Source organism: Dermacentor andersoni, chromosome 8, assembly GCF_023375885.2.
Source record: "Dermacentor andersoni chromosome 8, qqDerAnde1_hic_scaffold, whole genome shotgun sequence".
Lineage (NCBI taxonomy): Eukaryota > Metazoa > Arthropoda > Arachnida > Ixodida > Ixodidae > Dermacentor > Dermacentor andersoni.
In genome coordinates, this window is record NC_092821.1 from 100804994 (window position 1) to 100825611 (window position 20618).

At 46.1% G+C, this 20618-nt stretch overlaps 1 long non-coding RNA gene and 1 other non-coding gene across 2 annotated transcripts in view; both read left to right on the forward strand.

Annotated features, from left to right (window-relative positions):
- The window catches only part of LOC129384186 (uncharacterized), a 40631-nt gene extending 20617 nt beyond the window's left edge, over positions 1-20014 (forward strand). The window contains exons 3-4 of the long non-coding RNA XR_011889919.1: positions 13487-13617; positions 19868-20014. This is a non-coding gene — a long non-coding RNA (uncharacterized lncRNA). The remainder of the gene's footprint in view (positions 1-13486; positions 13618-19867) is intronic.
- On the forward strand, positions 4239-4310 carry TRNAK-CUU (transfer RNA lysine (anticodon CUU)). The gene has a single exon. It is a non-coding gene; the product is annotated as a tRNA-Lys (tRNA).
- Positions 20015-20618: the final 604 nt, after the last annotated feature.

The following is a 20618-nucleotide window of genomic DNA, read 5'->3' on the forward strand; positions in this document are numbered from 1 at the left end:
CGCCTACTTTTGTCTAGGAAGTGCCTAGACTTCATCTCCGTGCAGGAGATGAAAAGTGAGAGTAATTGAGACGGAAAAGGCTTTGCCACCTTTTCTGTCTCAGCATAATGTTTGCGTTTGACACGCTCTCGGTTTATCCGCGGGCTGCTTCCTGTTTCTGGAAAAGAGCGTACCTTGTTCAGCATTTGGTTACCATGTCGACACTCATGGTTGATGCATAGTTGTGATTTTGTGTTGCAGGGTGTGCCATGGCGAATAGTTAACATCTATGCATTTATTGACGCTGCAAAACGCATTTTTTTATTTGATACTGTGTCTAGTCTATTGGACTGTGATCGTTGCATTGATTTAATGGGAGATTTCAATTGTGTATGTGATCCGAACGATCAAAGCGGCATTAGCATTTAGCGGGACAGGAGTGGTGAAATTTTGTCTAACATAATAGAAGACACAGGGCTCATTGATATAGGAGTGTCGGCAGAGGGAGATCGCTGTTATGCGCGAATTCAAGGTCGCTCCTACGCCCGCCTTTGTCGGATTTATGTTTCTTCATCACTCCTCTCCCGAGGACTGTTCTGTATTAGTATCCCAATTTAGTTCTCTCATCATTATATGCATATCGCAAAGGTTGGTGAAAATCTGTAATTTCCGACTACAGTGGGCCCTCTGGAAGCTTAACTCTGAGCTCCGAAATGATCAGGAATTTATTATTCGCGTGCGTATGGCTCTTACAAATTCTCTTTCTAGTGACTTGCTGTTATTTGCTGCTTAAGAACTCTTTAAACAAGAGGTTCGTACAGTGGCTATATAAATTGGATTCGTGAAATTATTCCATAGAAGGAATAAAAAAAATGCTTCTTAAGAGCCTATGTAGCCTTTATGAGATGGATTGCGAATTACCAAGCACTTACATTGTGGACATAGTAAATCTTAAATGTGAGATATAAAAGTATAACGCACTGTGTTACAGAGGTGCGTGAATTCGATCTCGAAATAGGCGTGCTCTGCAGTCTGAGCCAACACGTCAAGCATTACTTGAAGAAAGACGTCACGCTATTTCCAAAGTAATTCCGGAAATATACTCCAAAGGTAGTCTTCTAGCAAATGCGAGTGACATAATTTCTCAGTTCGAAACTTACTACACTGTGTTGTGCAGTGACCTTCCAGACGATCATGATGCAAAAGTTTTAGAGAGTTTTGTATCTCTTGTAAAAGCGATACAGGATCATGAGTGCGCATTGATCAGTGGGAGCCTTACGATCCAAGAAATTGAGCTAGATATTTATCAGCTGCCTTTGTCGAAAACACCCGGCCCCGATGGACTTCCAAGTGAATTTCGCAAAGCTTTCAAATCAATTATCAGTCCCATATTATTTGACATTTTTATTATCAGTTTAGAGGTGGACGCCCTTCCGCAATCTTTCTTCAAAACCCAGACTGTCTTAATTCCCGAAAGTTCAGATAAAGAGAAACTGCGTTCTGTTGACAGCTGCCGTACAAAAACATGCATTACAAAATTTTTGCAAAAGTTTTATCTAATAGATTGCAATTTGCGATATCATTTCTACTTGGTTCCCATCAGACGTGGGGGGGCAATCCATCCAAATCAACATACATATCGACCGTACACTTCTTCAATACTATTATGGCTCCACTGAGCAGCTTGCAATACTCCAGGTAGACCTTGCTAAAGCTTTTGATCATGTCAGTCGCTCCTATTTATTTTCTGTTCTGGAACACACCAATGTTGGCTCTATTGTGCTTCAAGGCGTTAGGCTTTGCTACACCAGTTGTACTACTCGTTTAGGTATTAATGGGCAACTTTTCGAAACCGTTTCTCTCTGCTCATCAGTAAAACAAGGATGCCCGTTGTCCCCACTACTATTCGCCTTTTACCTGGAACCGCTATGCTAAAGGGTAATTCAGTAGAGTTACATCCATGGCTTCAATACACAGGGTAATTAAGTAAACATCTTAGCTTATGCAGAAGATGTAGCTTTCTTCTGCACGGATAAATCCAATGTTGCCAAGGTAGTATAGACAATAGAAGAATTTGGTAGCGTATCAGGAGCGCGAATGAACTCCTCAAAAAGTTTAGGCTTATGGTTTGGCTCATGGTGCTATACCCCAGAACAGTTTGCAGGCGTTAGGTGGACTGATGTCCCGCCAAAGTATCTTGGTGCGCCGCTAGACGCATATAAATTAAGCGCACACTGCAGGAAAGAACGGGTTTCGGTCCTGCAATGTTACGCCCAGACATTCGTTCTACAGCGACTTTCTACTTTTGGGAAAGCCGAGGCCTGCAATAAGTCCATGGCAACAAAAATTTACTATGTATTGCAAGTTATTCAATGTGTTAGGCTATACATCCAACGCTTTCACAGAATCTTTGCAATCTTCGTATTGTCTTCAATTTTTGAGCCCGTCAGCCGAGAGAATATTTTGAGGCCTGTTATTGAAGGTGCGCTGGGCTTAGTGCATCTTTATGTGTAGTAAATAGAGTCTCGTTTCTTTTTTTTGGAGATACTTTGCATTATATAATTCGGTGATACATGCAAGTCGAACTTGTTAATGCGTTACCTGATTTAGTTTTTTCTTCCAATTTTTTCTCTCGGTTGTGGTGGGGGGGGGGGGGGGGGGTTCATGCAAGAAGTTTACTTAGCGGTTCGCTTCCTGGCAATTCGGTTTTCCACTGAATACTTGTACTATGTGTCGAGTAAAACATTATACAAGATTTACCGCCCATGCTATTTCCGTCTCCATTTTAGCTATCACAGACAATAAATGGCCAGGCCACGATGTACTAAAGCGAGTTGGCAAAATGTATTTATCCCCTTGCTGCAAAACTTAATAGTGAAACTATACCGGTAAAAACATGGCTACAAAAAAAGGGTATATGTGTCTCTTCTGTTACCTGCTGCCCTTGTGATTTACCAGAGACAATTGAACATTGACGGCACCGACGCCGTCCTATACTGGGATGTCCTCCAACGGACTTTAAAAAAATGATTTTTACATTAGTGCTGCTACTGTGTCATACCTGCTGCCAACCTCTGATAATTGCGCACTTTTCGGTATGCTTTTGTTTTCTCATGCGAAAGCACAGTTTGTGGAAAGCGCGAATAATGGACCGAGACGCCGAAACGGTGGTACCTACAAGGGCACATTTTATCCAAATGCCACTTGTTATGGTTGGCATGTAGCACCTTGGAAAAAAACACTCGTGAAGGACCCTGCTCAACCAGAACAAAGGATGGATTCCTAATTTGCCAAGGTTGTCTCGAGTGGATGACCGGTCTGGAAGGTGCCCCGCAGTGCTTATAGGCCTATTCGTGTGTATGTATGCCTAAGCGGAACGAAGGATGGATGCCTAATTGCTGTGATTGTCTCGAAGGGTCGCCGTTCTCGCTTTCGCCCCGCAGTTTTCACAGGCCCCTTTGTTTGTGTTCGTGAGAACCTTTTTCCGAAACTGCAACTCAAAGAGGCACATTTTCCACGAACTGTCAAGCTCTAAAGAAGAACATTTTCCGCAAACCAATGTCACCTAGAAAAAAGGATCAAGCCGCTCATTCCGGATCTACAGGCTCACCGAAAGTGGGAGCAGCTGCAAAGCCAGGACGAGGACTCTCAACGTCACCTGTTGAGTGTCACCTGCGGAGGTGGGCCCATACAGGCTCACCGAAAGTGCGAGCCACCCATCCACAACAGACTCAGGGCCTGTCACGGGACGTTGACGTGAGCAAGATCCCGCCTATTTAAAGGGCTCCGCAATGTACTTTTACACTTAATTCTCTTATCTTCATCTTTCACCAACCATTGGTTTAACGGTGCAAGTTTTGCACTAACCATCATCTCGTCCTTGCCTCGCTACCATGGTCGACCGGACACCTGCAGCCTGCCAACGACGCCATGCTACCCAAATGTAACGCCGGTCGGGCTTCGAGAGACAGACGTCGCAACAACTGATCGGCAGCAGTGGGGTACGCTACCCTGCAGAACGCAAGACACTTCAACTAAAACATGTTAGTGTTGGACTCCATATACAACCGGACTGGTACCCTAATTTGGTGAGGTGCTTATTCTTACCGCCCTTCTGAAGGGAAACCAACGTTTCTACTCACAGTATGAACGCGGCCTTTTCTGTGTGTGACTTTCATTGCGCCCTCCATTCTCTATGCAGAACAGGTGAATCTCTGGTTGAATGCTACTCTAATAAATGCGATGAAAGAAAAACAATATCCGGCATGGTTTAGCGGTTAGTATATCTGGCTCTTACCCATAAAGCCCGGGTTCGATTCCCGGTGCTGGAAAGTTTTTCTTTGCACTTATTCGTCTTTAGTGTGCATCGACGGGGTGTCAGGTTAGGTCAAGCTGACGGTGCGGGAAACTGACGGTCTCACCGCTGTCCTCCCTACCGCCGCAGACCTCGCGCCTCCGTCGCTATAGCAACGCGGCGCATGCGCAGAGAGCAGTCAGGAAGGGATCAAGTGCAAATAACCTCTCCCGGTCAGTGTAGCCATGTTTGGTTATATATAGCCAATTTCGCTTGCAGAAAAAAATTTTAGCGTCGACATGGGCGAGTTGGCTATATGGCTATATTTGGGCTACTGAAAAGCCTCGGACTTGGCAGTGTTCGGGCAATAAGTGGCGCGCTAACCCACGCTTAAGAAATGGCTCTCATCGAGTAGAAACAAATCTCGAAGATTATGTCTTCGCTGGATGAGCCAGCAGCGCCGCTGTGAGTGTGTGCATGCGCGCATTGCCCCCTCCCCCCACGCTTCCCTAAATGCACCGTCAGTTCAGCCGATGGCTTTAATCTTTGATGCACATAATGTTACAACGCATTTCAGCGTGCGAACATTTCCGCCAGCAACATCATCGGGCATCGGGCAACATCAGGCATTAGAGCGAGCCGGGGAGTAGCTGATATTTCACAGCACACTGTACTACCATCACTGTGCTCAGAGATGGAGAGTAATTAAAACGGGTCGGGCGATTGTGGCGACATCGCGAAAGGGGGGAAGCACAAGTAGATAACGTGCCATAGTGTGTTCATGGCCGTGGCTTCTTGACGAAATGTCGCGCGGGATACAGCAATCAACCTACTCCACATTTCTCACGGTAAATTTTGAAGCGGTCTGCGCTGGATGCATGAAAGAAAACGAAATGGGCTAGGGGAGAAGTCAGCAAAAATGAGTTAAAATAAACTTGCGGACGACACCCATCTCACTGAGAAAACTATCGGCTGCGCCAAAATGTAGCGTTCCTAACTAGAACGGCAGTAGAAAAGACATATTGACACAAAGATGTGGGGCTACCGCACTGCAGGACGGCAAGCGCAAAGGTCGGCGCCTTGAAAGACGATGAAGTGCCAGGACCTCATTTGCTCCACGATTCCGTGAACTCCGGTCACCGTCACCCACCCGAAACAGGTCTTCCAGCCGAGAGCCACGACGCGTCACTCACCCAGCCCAGCTTCCCGGTAAAACTGAGTCCAGCGACCTGCGGAGGTGACGTCGCTGACGTTGCGAATGCTGAAGATCTTCCACTACGACGAAGGCGATATGACGTAATTGAGACGCAGAGAAAGCAATGCAGTTCCGTGTCAGTATCCTGAGACGTACCAGTTGCCATAGATGACCACGAAGTCACGGCGTTAATCGACACGGGTGCGGACACGTCTGTTATGAGCCAGAACCTCGCTTGTACACTGAACAAAGTTTCAACGCAATGGACCCAAACTCATATTCGTACTGCAGGAGGGCATCTCATAACTCCGATGGGCCAGCGCACTGCACGAGTCAACATTCGGGGCTTCACGTACATCCGTGACTTCGTCATTCTTCATGAAAGTTCAAAGTACCTTATATACTCGGCATGTATTTCCTTCAGGCGAATGGTGCGATCATCGACCTGCAAGAGACTAGAGACAGCTTCGCTACTACGCAAACCATAGCGAACAGTAATGAAAACGACCGTGACATCGCGCTTCGCGTTGCTGACGATCATGTCACGTTGCCACCCAAGAGTAGCATGCTTACGCCTGTCCGATACGACATGGAGGACGACACCGAAGGACTTGCTGAGGCAAACATGCGCCTTGCTTCATGAGCACCACATTTGTATAGCCGGAAGGCTTCTTCAGGTGCGAAACAAATGTTCAGTCGTTTTGCTAACAAACTTTAGCAACGAGTATCGGCATGTACCGCGAGGAACGACAGCCGCCTTCGCGAAATCACTGATGTTACTGACATTGCGACATTGGAATCCACATCGCCTCAGCAATCTGAGTTACCCAGCAACTCCACCAGAAAAATGTAACGTAGACTGGAGACTGAAAAAAATAGTCTTGCAAAATAGCCGCTTCTCTTTAATGGCGGGCCCGATCAAGAGCGTGCAGCTTACGCACTTCGTCTTTCGCGGCGCCGACCTTTGCGCGCACCGTCCTGAGGTGCGAAAGCCCCATATCTTTGTATAAATATGTCTTTTCTACTGCCGTTTGAGGTTAGGAACGCTATATTTTGGCGCAGCCGATAGTTTTCGAAGACCGGACATGCTATGACGTTTCTCGTCAACGAGGCGTCATCGAAGTCTGCCGTTTTCACCCTATACCAAGTGCACGGTGAGCCAGCGACGGACCTTCCTCTCGAAGTTAGTTCTACCGCGCTTATCAACGTGGTGCTGCAACAACCTGCAATCAGCCGCCAAGCACTGGTGCAGACAGGATCGGTAACGGTGAAGCTACCGCTCTAAACACTGAGCGAACTCGTTATGGAACCCATACGACGTAGCACCCTGAAACAGGAAACGTCTGCCGGGAAGGTAAGCTTAGACTTGACTGTTGTAGGACAACTGCAAAGTACATTATGCAATAGAATGAAAGACTGAGATATTTGGTCCAAGCGCATACTCGAAAGAAATGAGAAAGACGTATTGTTAAACCGGATGTTTTTGAAGGAAACTCGCAAAGTGCGCATTAGTGGCTGTGGTTTTTCGTGTACGCCTGTGGCAAGAATATTTGGCACTCCGGCGACACAAATATTTTGAATATGCGCCGCTATCTGGGCGCTATAACCAGAAAATGTTATAATGTGCAACTTACCTATCATGGACCAACATGTTGAGAACTGTCGAAAAGAAACTTTTTAGCGGCTTTCGAAGGCAATCCAGTAGACTGATCGGATGCTGCACCACGGTTCAGGTATACATGTGGCTTTCTGCTTGGCTTTCTGCCTTCAGAAGCGTCGCCGATTATATTCTGCAGAACCGAAGCTGTCGTCTCGTCCTGTTGTAGCCTTGATAAAGCAAGGGTTGTGTCTCGAGATCCGTAGTCATGTCCAGCTCATATGTGTAAGAATCTTTCATGACCTTCTGCACTTTCTACAGACCTCAGTGCCAAGAATTACATTGAGAACACAGACAGGTGCTAGAAAAGAGCAACTTGATTCTCGTAAGCTGGGTGAACATCTTGAGTCGTTTGCTTCATCTGAACGTGAAGATAACTTCATATACAAACCCATGGGAAGCGTCAATTATGACTGTAAGGATGGTGAAGAACCAATTACCGTAGTTCTAGTTCTTAACTAGTTCTAGTTCATAATTAACTAGTTCCACGTCATCTGACTAGCGTGTATCACAAGCCCCAGAAATAGCGCTTCAGTTAGACAGTGTATTTGGTGTGTTCAAGCTTACTGTATGCCCCCCTTAAGCTAGATCGCATTGAAGTGAAGGATCTCGTTGACTGGGGCTTTGGCATCATTTATCAACAAGATCCAATGGGTGCCGGTTGTCTGCATGCTGGTAGAACATTGCGCATTGAACGATGGGTCAGTGACCATGCATAGCGCATAGGTAAACCTGGCTATTGAATTATAAGGACATTCTATTACCAGTAACGTATTTGCAATTCCCAGCGTCACCTACGATTTTCTTTTGTCAGGCCAGACATGAACAAACTTCAGATAAACCTCTATTGGCACGACAAAGTAATGATCGAAGACTGCTGAAAATCCTGCTGAAGAACCTAGTTTATCAAGAGTGATTTTTCACCAGCAAGACATCAAGACAATGCACCCAGAGCTCACATGTATGGGGAGCTGTCCTGCAACGATGAAATCATATTTCGTTCCTTTCGGGCTTGCAGATAAAACTGTGCTTCACAGAGACGCCTATATGTCCAGAGATAAAAAGGTGTGGCTGAAATAGAAATGCAAGAAATGTAGGACGGAGGTATCATCCGGCCTTCTATATCTCCATTTGCGTCTGCCATAATTATTGCACCAAAAGAAGGCGGGACATTCCATCTCCCCACAGACTACCGGGCTCTCAATCGTCAAACTGAATTGATAGCTTATCCAATGCCGGCTTCCTTTAAATTCCACTAGATGAAGCCACAATGCGGATGTGTACCTTTGCGACTCCGTTCGGGCGCTACCGATTCCTTCGTCTGATTTTCGGGATTTCCTCCGCCAGTGAGGTCTCTCAGAAGACGCTCACAGAGATTTTTGAAGGCCTGCCATGAGTAGCTGTGTATGTTAACGATGTCCTAATCTGGGGTAACAGCAAACAACAGCATGTTGAGCGCCCACGCGCCGCTATAAAAAGGGCAGAAGTTGGACTCACGTTCAACCATGAAGAGTGCGCCGTCGGTGTAAGAGAAACAACGTTTTATGGTGACGTCATCAGCGAACATGGCATACGGTCGAGCGCTGATCTAGTTTAACTATTCGAGCTACGCCGCTTCCGAATGACAAAAACGAAGTACGCAGTATGCTCCGTGCTGTTGGCTATTTGCGCAACTACCTGCCTCGACTCGCCGATAAAACTTCCCTGTTACGCAGCTTGGTAAAGGAAAACGTCGTTTTCGACTGGACTTTAGCTCATGAGCGTGAATGGAAAAAAAAAAAATTGCGAAGCATTAACATTTTCCTTGCTCGCCTTCTTCTAGACAAAAAAGGAAACTAAAATGTCTGTTGACGCATGGGGGCAAGGGATAGGCGCAGCATTGTTGAAGAAGCAGGGCAGTGACTGGCACCCAGTAACGTACGCTTCGTGAGCGCTAACCGAGAGCGAAACGCGGTACTCTCAAATCTACAAAGAAGCGCTCGGCATCATATTCGCATGCGAAAAGTTTCACCAGCTGGTCTGTGACCGCAGGATTATCATTGAAACGGATCACAGGCCTTTGCTGGCAATCGCGAAAAAGAACATCGGAGATATGCCGCCAAGATGACAGCGTTCCTTTGTCCGTCTTCTCCAATAAGATTATGATCTGCAGTTTGCTCCTGGCAAGGATCTGCTTTTAGAAGCCATGCTGTCCCGTGACCCTGCCCTTCCTGCCGATATGAATGAACTGAAGACGTCGATGTTGATGCCGCGCAAGTCATCTCGAGCTTAGTAAGCACACCAACAAAGCGGAGCCTTCAAAAGGAGACCCTAGTGGATCCATACTTGAGCGAAGTCTTGCAGCAGGTGGCACAATGAGCTAAGGTTGAAGGCGAGTTACAACCGTTTGTAGCAGAACTATGGGCAGTTGATAGAATACTGCCTAAAGGATGCAAAGTTGTTGTGCCAATAACATTGCGAGCCGGGATGCTGCAAGGGTGCACGCAGAGCATCTTGGACTGAATGAAACAAAGGCCAGAGCTCGTGGTCTGATATTCTGGTCAGGCATGGGCATTACGAAGGTTTCGCCTATTTTCGCACTGTACGGAATTCCTGCCCAAGTGTGTAACGACAAATTGCCTCAGTTCGCTACCCAAGAATTTGCGGACTTTGCACGCCGGTATCACTTCGTCTATTTTACGTCGAGCCCTGAATTTCCGCGGGCGAATGGCTTGGCTGAGAAAGGAGTACAAATAGTGAAGCGCATTAAAAAAACTACGGAGTCTCGTGACCATTTCTGGATGGACCTTTTATCCTATCGTGCGTTTCCATTAGAGGATAGCCGATCACCTGGAGAATTGTTGCAGGGTTGTCTACTCCGCACCACTCTGCCTGAATGCAGCAACCAAACGGAGCGCCCCATGGCAAAACACCGCCAGACGTCCTATGGCAAGCCATTGCCTCCACTGTACCAAGGGGACACGGTACGGGTTCAAGACAGCCGCCAGTGGTCGCGCAAAACGATGTTTCTCCATAAGGTGAATCCTCGGTCACGCATAGTGAAAACAGACAACGACCGCCTTCTAAGGCGAAATAGGCAACACCTGCTGCGAACACGAAAACACTACAAGGTAGTCGACGACAGCGGCGACGACGATGTGGAAATCAGCCCTGAGGCCAACAAACCGTCAAGTCCTAGAATCACCGGCGGTCATGATCAGCCATGTGCTGGACATGCAAGAAGCACTCAGCTGGTAACATCAGGTACGGCTGCTGGAAAAAAAAAAAGAGACATTGCACGAGTTCCACACAGTTCAACTGGACTACGCACAGAGCCTATATGGCCCCGGCCACGGCTGCCGCATTTCGATGGGGCCAAAATGCGAAGACACCCGTGTGCTTAGATTTAGGTGCAAGTTAAAGAACCCCAGGTGGTCGAAATTTCCGGAGTCATCCACTACGGCGGGCCTCATGATCAGAAAGTGATTTTGGCACGTAAAATCCCATAATTTTTTAGAGCCTACATGGCTGACACACGATGCCAATTTTCGACAAGTTTGTTAGCGCATTGTAAGATCTTATTTCTTCGGAGAGGAAAAGATGTATCGGGTGTGGCGATGACGCAAGCGGCCCGATAACAAGCCCTCGTCCCTTTTCCCTTTCCCTCGCTGCAGCCGCAGCTAAAAAACAAAGCGCAATAAAAGACCAGGGGTTCTTTTTCCTGGCCTAGCCTATTGAGGCGTGGTGGCTCTAATTGAAGCCAAGGATACAACTACGTTCTGGGGTGTTATAGCTATACCTTCAAACCCGCTGAAAGCAATTGCTCTACGACAGAAAACGAAGCTTCGGCCGTCTTAAAAGGTGTGCAATACTTCCGTACTTACCTGGACAGTGTCAAACTCACACTTTTCACTGACCATCAAGCACTGACTCAACTTCTAAGCATGACCAAAACAAGACGACGCATTGCTAGATGGGTGAAATATCTCCCACAATTTTATTTCGTAATTTAGCGCCGTCCTGGCCCACTCCTCACTAACGCTAACGCACTATCGAGATTAATTGTACATATATCAATCAAGAATTCAAAAGCAGTCAATCATATTAAGCTGTGGGAAGGTACAGAAGAGCTGCAGTTTATCAATGGAATGTATCACGTGCCGCCAACTATGGTTCCGAAAATTCTTCCTCTGCAGCACGACACTCCTGGATCAGCTGGACATGATGGCTTCTGGCGCACGCGTAAGAAATTGCTCATTAGATCCACGTGGCCGGGCACGAAAAGCGACATCAGCCATTACATCCGCAAATGCCACCTCTGGCAGGTGAACAAAGTTAAGTTCAAGCAATGAACAGACGTTATGACAAACCCTGAGTATTCAAACGTGCCGTTCGAAGTAATTAATTTGGACTTCGCGGAGCTCAAAAGGAACGGGGAAGGAGTCAAACAAACACAAACTTTATTCCTCTCCATCGGTCAGTTCAGAAGGACAGTTGTGACTAAAGCTGGCAAAGAAGACACAAACAGCGTAATAGATATCCTCAAAGGTGAATATTTTAAACACACAAAGACGCTCGGCTGCGGCAACGGGCAGGCTTTCCGGAGTACCAAATTATCAAAGTTGGCACAGGAGCACAGAATAATAATCAAGTATTCTTCTTCATACCACCCGGCAGCAAATGGCCAAGTTGAGCGGGCCATACGAGACGTCAGACAGTATCTGAAGATGTATCCAGACTTCGCCGGTGGCTGGAAGGGCTGTCTCAAGGCCTCTGAGAAACATCATAACGGATCATACACCACTGGTTCAGGCTGCAGCCTTTATTTGGCAACTTTGGGTACAGCGCCAATACTTCCTGCACATCACGATCTAGGCCTCCTAGAGAACGTCGAACTCGCTGAAGTGAGTGAGCGAGGGAGCGCAGCAACTTTATTAGGAATGCCTGCACAATGATCGTCCTCCCCCTGTAAGGGAGGCGTCACCGTGACGCGGCCATGCCGTCTTCCCGGCGTTTGGCGCCTTTACTCTGGCCGTGGTCGCACTACTCCTTTTGGTCAACCGCGCCTGCCCGCGCTCCGTTTGGGGTGGCAGCCTCCCCCCGGTTTCGCTACGTCGTTGCCTTTCCAGGGCCGCCGAGATCTGCTGGACGGCCTGGGCTTGGACGTCTTGAGGCAAACTGTCACTACAAGTGCCGCATGCAGATAAACTTTGATAAAAAGCATAGCAGCGAGATACCGGACATAAAACCTGGAGGCTATGTCCTTGTAAGGAAAGGAGCTGTACCTTCATATCCTATATTTGATGGACGATTTCATGTGGTTAAGCTTGCATCCAAGCGTGGAATATTGTAGAACGTCTGGTGCACCAGAGCTTCATGTCAATCGGAATTCGCCTCTATTCGTAACATATTTAGTGTTAGCCAGGAGGTGTAATCAAAAGAAGTCCAGAGGAGTGAGGCGCTCTGCGCTGGATGCATGAAAGAAGATGAAGTGGGCTAGGGGAGAAGTGAGCACGAAAAAGTTGGAATAAAATGGCGGACGACAGCCATCTCACTGAGATTGTCTTTTCTACTACCGTTCTACTTATAAAAGCTACAAACTTTACTGCCATTTTCCTTCATCTGCGAAATGAATTTTAATGCGACAGCGTTATGGGCCCCGTGTTGCAGAAATTCCGGGTTCGGCGCCCGGTGTTGGCGCCGTCTTCCGTATGAGAAAACTAATCCCGAATAAAGCAGGCCTTCTGCCTCACGCTTAGGCGCACAACTGAAAAGTAAAAAGTAAAAAGTAAAATGCATCTCAAAATTCAAATTCCATCACAGATCACTCAGTTGTACAGTCGATCATCTGCCACCTCCGCCACTGATATCGTGCACGTCTCCCGGCTTAAACGTTCTGTTGCCGGACACGATCCTACTACTCCTTAAGCGCCGAAACTGCGCTCTCGCCGTCGGGGATTCTATGTTACGCGCTGTTACCGCGCACTGAAGCAAGCATCATGCCGAGATTGGAAGAATGCGCCAGAAAGGCGTTGTAAACGGCAATCAGAGAGTAGCACTCGTCTTGTTCTGCCGTCTAGCCTGAAGCCATCTCTCTCTCTGTATATATTTCGCAAATGAAATTTCCCGTCCCTTTTGGCTACTCTCATCCCCGGGCAACTTTTATGCATTTATCACAGTTATTGCATTTTGTTTATACTCTCGGTTGCACCGAAAGAAATATTTCTAATTTGATATTAGTGGCTGCATTTTTGGCGAGTATCGCAACAATGCCCCTAAGCGTTGGTATACCAATTGCATCATTTTTACGCTTGGCCGAAATTTCCTCAGCAAAGATTCATCTTGCATATCGCACCCCATTTGTGTTATTTTTATTGAACAGGAGAGCACTTGTCAGCTCAGGTGCCAGAAGTATCGCAAACAAAGCCGCAAACTCCAGTGGAGCCGAAGCCTGCTATACATCACCAAGAAAGCCAAAATATTAAGGACGAAATATCACAAAAAACTTTACAGGTAAGTGGAGGTAGAAATATAATCTAGTTATTTCAAAACGAAAAAGGCACCGAGGCCATCGATGAGTGTCAATATAATCTAAGCATATACTGTTTTGTACAGTACTGTCTTGTAATACGATCACGACCGCGTAAGGTGCACTTCATTGCAGGATCCAGGAAACGACGAGGAAGGCGGGCAATATGATGAGGAAAAGCAAGGAAAATGTATTTATATGCTATTTCCAGGGTTTGAGTCTGAGATTTTAGACTTATTCCACTTTAGCGGCGGAACCATTATGGTCGCAAACAAGGTCCCGCGCCTAATATAAACAATGAATGGCGACTTCCTATCGCAGGTGAAGACATAGCAGCCATGGTATCTTGATTGGCCGCGGCGTCTTTGGTCGGCTTTTTCTGGTTGTTCGGGTCTGTTGATTCCTCCTGCTTGGGCTGCCCCTCTTGTGGGGTTGTATTAGCGCATCCTTGAGCTCCGTGCCGTGCTGATTCTAGACTCTCAACATTATGCGCAATAACGGTCACAGAGACCGGAAACACTACGTCCGTCTGATGATCCATCACAAACAGTCTGCAAGACGAAGGTGGCAGTATTGCTCGTGGTAGCTTCACTGCAAACAATCTTACATTCACAGTAGTAGGTCTTTCTCAGATTTGAGTGCAATCAGCTTGCAAAGTGGGCTTGCAGAATTACCAGCTAGGCCTGTTATGTTTTAGGCCAACCAGAAAACCACGTCCGTTGCCACAGAACCTCTAGGAAAGGTTTAAGCAGACAGGTACATTGAAACAGCCGGTAAACCTAGTGCATATGCTTCGTTTGACACCTTTTCGAAACACACCGCGCGAAGCACAAGGCGCAACAAACGTAGTGTGTCGACTCAAAGTAATTACCAGCTCTCCGTGCTTTTCAACTATACCTTCAATATAATAGTACTCGCAGTCCTATTCGTGACTGCCTAGTTAAGAAATGAATAGCCCACATGTCAGGGTCCTTCAAATAACGTAAATACCAATGCGGTGTTCTTATTAAAATACAACACCAGCGAAGTATTAAATATGCATTGAATTAATAAAGCTTGAGCTTTTTAAAATTAAGAAAGAAACATAGCCGCATACCAAGGGAGCCTAAAATGGCCATAATACGTCTTTTCAGCATACAAGGGGAAACTTCACCTGATGTAATTGGAATTGATATTATCCGATGCCTTCCTGCATTTGATATACAAGCTGTGCTCCTGCAAAGTTAGCTTCTAGTGAAGGAATCTGCCGTGTCTCCGGTACAAATTTTTCTGACGATTTACAGGACAATAGTGAGTTTCCTCTGTGAGCTACAAGCTTGCGAAATACCACTGCAGCGTTTTACGGGCACTCAGAAAGCAAGCGCGAAAAAGTATTTCCTTCCTATTTCTTCAGTGCACGGATTGTAACAAAAACTATGTATAGTGCAGGTAACACCCACAAAGGAAACTTATCAAAATTAATGTGACGTTTTTCAGCCATTATACGAAACTAACTTTGGAATGAACCTAATAAGAGCGCGAGCTGCTAGAAAAATTTAAAACATGTTTGTTCCCCGCTCCAAGAGTTTAGGCAAAAGGCCCATGTTTGTTAGCACACCCATCTATATTGATCACCTAGAAAGCAAACTGCATCCCCGTGCGCCCAAGCCACATGAGCACTAGACAAACATACTTTGGCTTTCGTCCATAAACATCTCCCCAAATGGTTGTCTGCCCTGACGAGGAGTGAATAACAGTATACCTTCTCGCGAAATGCATGTTAAGCAATTCAAGTAATAAAAACATTGTATTTTATTATCAATCTTTTTCTGAAGTAGTCAGCTTAATAATTAATTGCAAATACACCGTATTATTGTCTTAAGACTGCTACACTGCTAAAACATGCGGATCTTACAGAAAATGCCAATCTTAAACGATGGTTTACCACGCTCTTTGAACTAATATAAGGTTGTCATGCTTATGTTATGCAGAAATTAAAAAAAATTGCCTGTGGCAAGTCAGAAAGTTCTAGTCCTTGTGCTCTATTATTCGGACAGGTGGGCATTATTTGCAATAGAATAGAAAAACATTTTAGACTAATTAACGTATATTCACTAATCAGGTGTAGAAATAATTACTTTATGGCAAATACAGCAATTTGCAAATTGCATCTTGTGAGTTTGCAAGGCTTATTCACTTGGAATGAACTGCCGGAATGACACAAACTTGGAGATATGCACCATCAAACGCGCGGTAGAAATGGTCTGTTGTTCTACTTACTTTCCTAACAAAACGGTCTTTTGTTCATTGAAGAATAAAAAGAACTGGGATGCCCATGTATTTCATCGCAGGGCTTCGCAAATGATATCTCGAAGCTGATGACCTCAAGGAAATTCATTTCTAGTGAAGACTCATTGCCAACCCACCGGCTACAATACGTAAATTACAATATGTGCCCTAAAGTATTGAGCTAAGAAGATGACTTGTGAATTTTCGTTATTACTTGAATAAGTTAATCGAGATCTCGTGATAGTAATGTCCCCTTCTTCGGGTAATACACCTGAAAGAAAATAATTATGCTACCTGCCATCGAATGTTTTTCGACATTCGTAAAACTTTAATATTATCATCCCATATACACCCCCAGCTTCTTTGATATTGTTATGAGCCACCTGTCCTGCGGACGAAGAAGACGTTGTCGCATAGCAGACGAGAAGAATGAGCTATGCCACAGCATGCTCTTTGTGTTGTGGTGACACTCGCTGTCGCTGTTCAAATATTGCATATAAAACCATTTTTACATCTCCACGTAATATCTTTGGTAGGCTTATGTGGAACCACCATCGGCGCGACGACATGAAGACTCATTACTCCATAACCTCATTCTCCAGCATGGGGCATCTCGGCAACTCCAAGCTGACCGGGCAAGACGGTTTATTTCGAAGGTGATCGAGGTCTTTCTGCGATCTTGCTCGAAGCAATACAAACTGACCACTGTCTACGATTCACGAACGAATGGCTTGACGGAGCGGCCGAAGCCAACAATTACCGATATGCTGGCAATGTTTGTGTCCGCCGACTCCTAGGATTGAGACACTGGATTGCCTTTTGCTACATTTGCGTATAACACGTCCAGATATGAGACAGCTGGTTTTTCGTCTTTTTTTCTCTTATTCAGCTGAAACCTTTGTTTCCAATCGACACGTTGTTGCCTTCTTCCGCTTGTCCCCCTACTGACTCTGCTCGAGAGACTATTGCACGTGTCGGCCATGTACGTTAAGTTGCCCGCGCTCTATTCAGCTAGTCATCCATAGACCAGAAATTCCAGTGCAATAGCAGTCACATGCCTACCCACTTTTCTCATAGGTCCCTTATCCTCCTTTGGTCCCAGCGCACCATGTCGGAATTTTTGAAGAGCTCCTGTTCCATGTTATGTCTTAACATGGACAATGACATTAGACGTTTGCTACGAGACAGCCCGATCCATCCATCAGCACTTATACAGAAGTGAAAGTATCGTTGACACTGGCTACTCACAGGTCCACAAAAGGCCCTTCTTTCTGAAATTTACAAGATGAACAAGACAGGCTGACATATGCTGATATGAACACAGACGTTTAGTATTTAGTATTTAGTGTTACATAGCGTGAACTTCCGCATCTGGAGTCAGTTTGACTAATGGAAAATAAACCCATTTTCTTTCATTGTCCCTGCAGTTGTGGTGCCACTCGCTGTCACTGTGTAAATAGTGCGTATAATTCCTTTTACTCCTCGTAACAATATTACCGATTCCCTTGAATCTCCACGGAATGTGTCGCGGGCCGGCTGTCTTTGAACCTCGCCAGAGTCAATAAAGAGCACACTGCATAACCTGCTCCATGCTGTAACATTCCAATTCGCACCTGGGCTATTTTCCCTCAGCGCCTTTATAACGAATTTAGCAAGTCGGCGCGAAAGTAATCTTTCTTCCGTTTGACTCGCCATCTGGTGACGTACAATGAATGCTGACTACCGAAAGACGTGGTTCAGACGTGCGAGACCCCGTGATGCAGAAAATGTTGTCGGCAATTCTTCATGGTGACGTCCAAAGCCCTGGTAAGACTCGTCGAGAATTGATCTGCCGGGACTTCCACAAAAACATGTTTGTCGTACCACGCGATGGCTCGCCCTTCCCGACATTTTTAATCGCTTTGGTTTATGACTTTACTTTTGGTAACGCCTGAGAAGATATTAAGTGCTGAGGTAGGAGAAAATCCTTGAACTCCTCTTGAACCTTATTAGGTTTGTCAAAGGTAGCAGCTTCCTCCCAATAAACGTTTTCAATAGTGGTCTCAGACTTAGTCGCAGAGGAAGCCGGAGCCCCTGCTCTTCCATAGGTAAGCTACTTGTTTTCCCACAACTACCTCTCTACAAATATTTAGCATGCGTAAAGAACGTTTCAAATGCGTTTACGCGAAATTTTTCTGTAGTATTGCGAGCCCTTTTGACGAACTTCTGAATAACCTGGAAGAACACTTTCTAGCGCCTCCTTCAACGCTTTCAGCTCCAAGTTTTGCTATATTTTGTGCTTACTTTGTATTCTTGAAGTGAGGAATCTTGTTTGCTTCATCGCATGGTCTACCTTCTTTGTCGCGATGCCTGGAACTTCAGAACGCATAAGAGCCTGAACATTGTTATCGCTAAAGCAAAGGCTCTTCTGCTGAATATGCTGTCTGAGTTATTTGAAAATAAGTAACGTCAGTGCATATAGGTCGTCCCCATGGCCTACGTCTTCCCGGCGAACCCTCAAGGCAAACACGCCGCCTATAGACCCGACGACAAAGTTTTGACAAATGCTGGGCAATTCCAAGGAGAAGTTATCTGATACCGCCAACCAACTGGAATACACTATAAGAAACCAACGACATGAACGTGCTCCTCAATGACCACGCCGTCACTGGCCTAATATAGACAGTAGATGACTAATGCGTTATCAGTGGCCCCTTCGCCGGCAAGTTGAAGAAAGTTAAAGCTGCATAGAATGGTGCTCAAACCTGGGCAGTTGGAGGGAAGCTAGCAATGCCAATGAGCATCTGTACTTACCGTGCCACATTATTCATTCTACCACAGTGCTCACGGAACTTAATTTTCACAGTGCACTTTCTGAGTACACGCAGTGCAGTATTGACTTATGATGAAAGTCGACAACGACTTCTAGCCACCATGCTTTCAATTTACGTAAATGCAATATCCCGCCTAACCCCAGGCTCACGGTTTCTGTTGGTACAGAAGTTCCTCGCTCGGGCACGTGAGATTAAACCTTGTTCGCCGGCTCGCGCTCACACGCTTTCACTCACACGGAACCTCACGGCGGTGGTCGAAATGCGCCTGGAGTGTCAATATAATTGCTATCGCAATAAAAAAGACCTTTATTATGCCACACGGCCTTTCACATTGAAGGTAATGCCATTCGGTCTGTCTTCGACGCCTGCAACATTCGAGAACGCAATGGACATGGTTGCCAGCGCATGAACAGGTGTTGCGTGTGGGTGGACAGCATCTCCTCTAGGCCACGGCACCATCGCTCTCAGAAGCCTGTGTCATCCGCGTGTTCCTTGACCGCACAAGCTCTGGCCCGCGTCTAACTTCGCCTCTGTAATCGCTATAAAGAAATAATTGCGCAAAGACAGAATAAATTCGCAAGGAAAACGATGACGGTAGTGAGTTTCGAACGCACTACCAGACGCTCAAAAGCCTAATGTCTTACCATTGGGCTAAACCAGCGCCTCGTATATTTCAGGGCTATGTACTGTGCTTTGCCACATCACGCTACTTGAACCAAAATTTCCATTGCCAAGCCTGGCATGACGAAAATGGTGACGTCAAAATCACCGCGGCTTACTCGAGAGCGTCACTATTACAGTTTAGCAGTTGAGCAAGGCAGCATGGCGTCACGGATCGATGTGTACCGGCCTTGTGGTATTAGGAGGCGTTCGCAAAGTGTCTCGAGGCGTCGGCTTGCTCGCAAGGAGTTAACTCGAAGGTACGCTTAGCGGCGTTCAATTGCACGTCAATGTATTCATATTCACAACTCATAAGAAGTGCCCTCGCATTTGGCATTAAAAGAGACTTCCACGCAACCTGTAAACTATCAAAGGAATATAATATTTACATTCCCTCAACAACATTTTAAGCGCTTAAAATTGCAGCCAGATACCTGCAGTTATACCAAAGAACATTTCCTTCAAATTGAACTCGAGCTTCTTTTTCATGCAGTTTATTCAAGGTGAGGACACTTTTCAACTAGTACAGATTTCCCTGGAGTCATGGTATAACTTTGAATGCATATGCGTGAAGTCGACGCTCCTTGCTAGTTCTCTCACTGGAGCTGAACGCACGATGGACTGCTACACGTACGTGAAATTAGGGTGAGTATTCTAACGAAGGTGTCGCTTTTTAAAAACAGTGATTTGTGTTTAAATAACGTGCATTTACCATGAATGTGTTCGCTAGTCGTATGCTCTTGAATGTGTATATTAGATCTATTGGAGATTTGTCTTGTGTACACATCTTGTGTGGACACGTTGAAAACTTCTGTGACGTGGCCAGTAGAGGGCAACAACGATTACTTGCAGAGACACGAAGAGTCCCGGATATGACAGTCACATAGCTTACCCGCCACTAGGCCTAGTGAAGGTTCAGAAAGGTGCGTCCCGCTTCATAGGGTGCGTGAATGGTGCTAATGGCAATCCGGAAGGTGGTGGCTTGAAACTCAGCAGTCAAACTCGGAACGGTGTTATGAACGACTGCGTCAAAAGGAGCGGGGTATGCTGATGAAACGCCTTCCACTTGGGATGCTGCAGGTCGCAGGGGCGCACAAGCGTACACAAACGTCGAGCCCGAGGCAAGTTGAGCGCAGGCAAGTTAGTGCCCACGATACGTGGAAAACTGCTGTGACTTGTCCAGTGGAGGGCGAACAAGATTGCCTACAGGAACGCCAAAAGCAGTAGACATTACAGTCCCGTAG